Here is a 3,134-nt window from a genome sequence, read left to right on the forward strand (position 1 = left end):
GAGTGAGGGCTGCTAGCACGTTGTCACCTCTTACCATCACGCCCGGCTAATTTTTTTTTTTTTTTGTACTTTCAGTAGAGACAAGGTTTAACCATGTTGTTCAGGCTGATCTCCAACTCCTAATCTCAGGAGATCTGTTTCAGACCCTATTCTCTTGCCTCAGAACACATTTTCCCAGGACTTCTTGAGACTGTCCCCAGGGCCGTGGTCACTGACACAGGCTTGGAATAAATGTGTAATTTATAGAGTTTGATTTTTTTCATCAACAGTGCTGAAGCACATTCTAGTGAGGGAGACAATAAGCAAGTAAACAAAATAACAACACAACAACAACAAACAAAAACATACTAATAAATACAATGAAGATAATAGCATGTGGTAGAGAGCAATGTGTGGGTGGAACAGGGAGGCTTTATGTGGGGCAGGGGTGTCAGCATGAGGCTTTCTGAGGAGGTGATGGTTGAATCAAGATCTGAATGATAAGTAGGAGTCAGCTCTGTGAAGATCTGGTGGGAATGAGGCAGGAGAATAGGGTCTGGAGACAGGGAACTTAAGGCCAATTTGTGCTAACTTCCTAAAAGAGAAAACACCAAGGTCTGGGGGCAGGAAATCAAAGGCCAATTAACAACAACTTCCTAAAGCTACATCAAAAGGGAAAATCCTATCTCCCCACCCCAAGTAACAAAGCATCAAAGGCTACTTTCCCTACAGCTCTCCCGCTTCTGCCATGTCTCAGATGGAAAGGGAGAATGTCAGGCCAAGCAGGGACCATCTCTTCATCTACACAGGGCACCAATTCACCTTAGCTTTTAATTAGCCACAGACCAAATCCTTCATCCAGATAAGGGGTAGCTGATAAGAAACTACAATGGAATACTTAAAGACCAGAACACTTTGTAACCGGGCCCTTGAGCTGCTTCCTTGGGCCCACTCCAACCCTGCGGGGTGCTTTCTCACTTTAATCAATTCCTGCTTTCGCTGTTTCCTTCCTGCATTTCATTCCTCTGCTACTTTTGTAGCATTTTGTTCAATATTTTGTTCAAAACACCACGGACTTGGACAACTCATAGTCAAAACCCTCCACTGGTAACAGGAACACATTCCAGGTAGAAGGAGAAGCATCTGCAAATGCTCTGAGGCGAGAATGGCACATTCTTCTACCTTCTCTTCTGTTTTTTCCTCCTCATTTCTAGTAAGTTATTTTTTAATTTTTTAAATTTTTATTATTATTTTGTTGTGAGATAGCATCTCGCTCTGTCACCCAGGCTGGAGTACAATGGCGTGATCTCGGCTCACTGCAACTTCCGCCTCCTGGGTTCAAGTGATTCTCCTGCCTCAGCCTCCCAAGTAGCTGGGATTACAGGTGCACACCACCACACCTGGCTAATATTTGTATTTATAGTAGAGATGGGGTTTCACCATGTTGTTCAGGCTGGCTCGAACTCCTGACCTCAAGGAGACCCGCCCACCTCAGCCTCCCAAAGTGTTGGGATTACAAGCATGAGCCACCAGATCCAACCTCTAGTAAATTATTGAATAAATGTCTACATTGTGACAACAATGTCCTCACAATCTTAATCCCCTGTGACTCAGTTTCTGCTCCTACAGATTGGCTGAAACTATTCTCCTGATGGCCACCATTGTTGTTAGCAGTGGCCAGTCCATAAGGGTCAGCAGCAACCTCAGTTCTTGCTTCCTCAGAAGAAAGAATTGAACTGAGGGGCATAGGCAGAAGGAGAGATGGAGACAAATTTTAGAACAGGAGTGAAAATTTATTTGTTAATTTTTATTTTTTATGATTTTTTTGAGATTAAGTTTTGCTCTTGTCACCTAGGCTGGAGTACAGTGGTGCAGTCTCAACTCAATGCAACCTCCACCTCCTAGGTTTAAGCAGTTCTCCTACCTCAGCTTCCCAAGTAGCTGGAATTACAGGCATCCACCACCACTCCCAGATAATTTTTGTATTTTTAGTAGAGATTGGGTTTCACCATGTTGACCAGGCTGGTCTCAAACTCCTGACCTCAGGTGATCCACCTGTCTTGGCCTTCCAAAGTGTTGGGATTACAGGTGTGACCCACTGCGCCCGGCCTGAAAATGTATTAAAAAACTTTAGAGCGGGACTGAAAGGAGGTAAAGTACACTTGGAAGAGGGCCAAGCAGATGACTTGAGAGAGTCAAGTGTGCACTTTGACTTTTGACTTGGGGTTTTATACATTGGCATACGTCTGATTTGCTACTTCTCCCCTGCTTCTTCCCTCAGGGTGGGCTCTCTGCATACATGGTGGCCTGCCAATGTTTGGGAGGGGACCACCGTGTGCAGCATGTTCATTGGAGTTGTACACATGCTCCCTTGAGGCATTATTCTCTTACCAGCCGATTGTCCCTAGGAGGTCATATACCAGTTAAACTCTGCCATTGTGCCTCTTAGTGTGCATGCTTGAGCCCACTCACCTAACTCCTGAGATCTTATCAGGAAGCTGCTGATCAACAATTTCAGGTTTTTTCTAGCTATAGGGAGACTTCCTTTCCCTGGCACTGGCTGCAACCAATTATTATTGACCATCACCTGATGGTTGCCTGACATTCCTGGTTGGGGGGGTGGTGGGACAGGGGGAGCCCTCCCCTGCCCTGCTCATGCCTGATGAGCTACCTACTGTAATAATGTCTTTCTAGGTGTGACAGTGACCTGAGAATAAGAAAAAAGAAACAGAATGTTAGACCCTGAGTCCTTTTGTCCAGTAGTTGGACATCAGTACTCAGCCTCATTCTGTGAGACAGTAGATCTTTACCAGGGTAGGGAGTATAGGAGAAACCTTCATAAGATGTGAAAGCCCCCTTAGACTCCTGTAAGCTGGATTGGGTGCCCATCTTTGTGTTTCTCTAGTCTCCGGTCATAGCTGTCCTCTCTTGCCTTTACCTGTATGGAACGTTCTTTCTCTTTGATCTTTACTAGGCTGCCCATTTCTCATTATTTAAACTGATAGATGGAATTATAGATTCAATCTATCTGTGATAGATTGGCCCCACATTCTCCTTTGGTTTTTTTTTTTTTTTTTTTTGTAGTTTTTTGTTGTTTTTGAGATGGAACCTCACTCTGTCACCCTGGCTGGAGTGCAGTGGTGCAATCCCGGCTC

This window comes from Mandrillus leucophaeus, unplaced genomic scaffold (genome assembly GCF_000951045.1).
Source record: "Mandrillus leucophaeus isolate KB7577 unplaced genomic scaffold, Mleu.le_1.0 Scaffold32, whole genome shotgun sequence".
Taxonomy (NCBI): Eukaryota; Metazoa; Chordata; class Mammalia; order Primates; family Cercopithecidae; genus Mandrillus; species Mandrillus leucophaeus.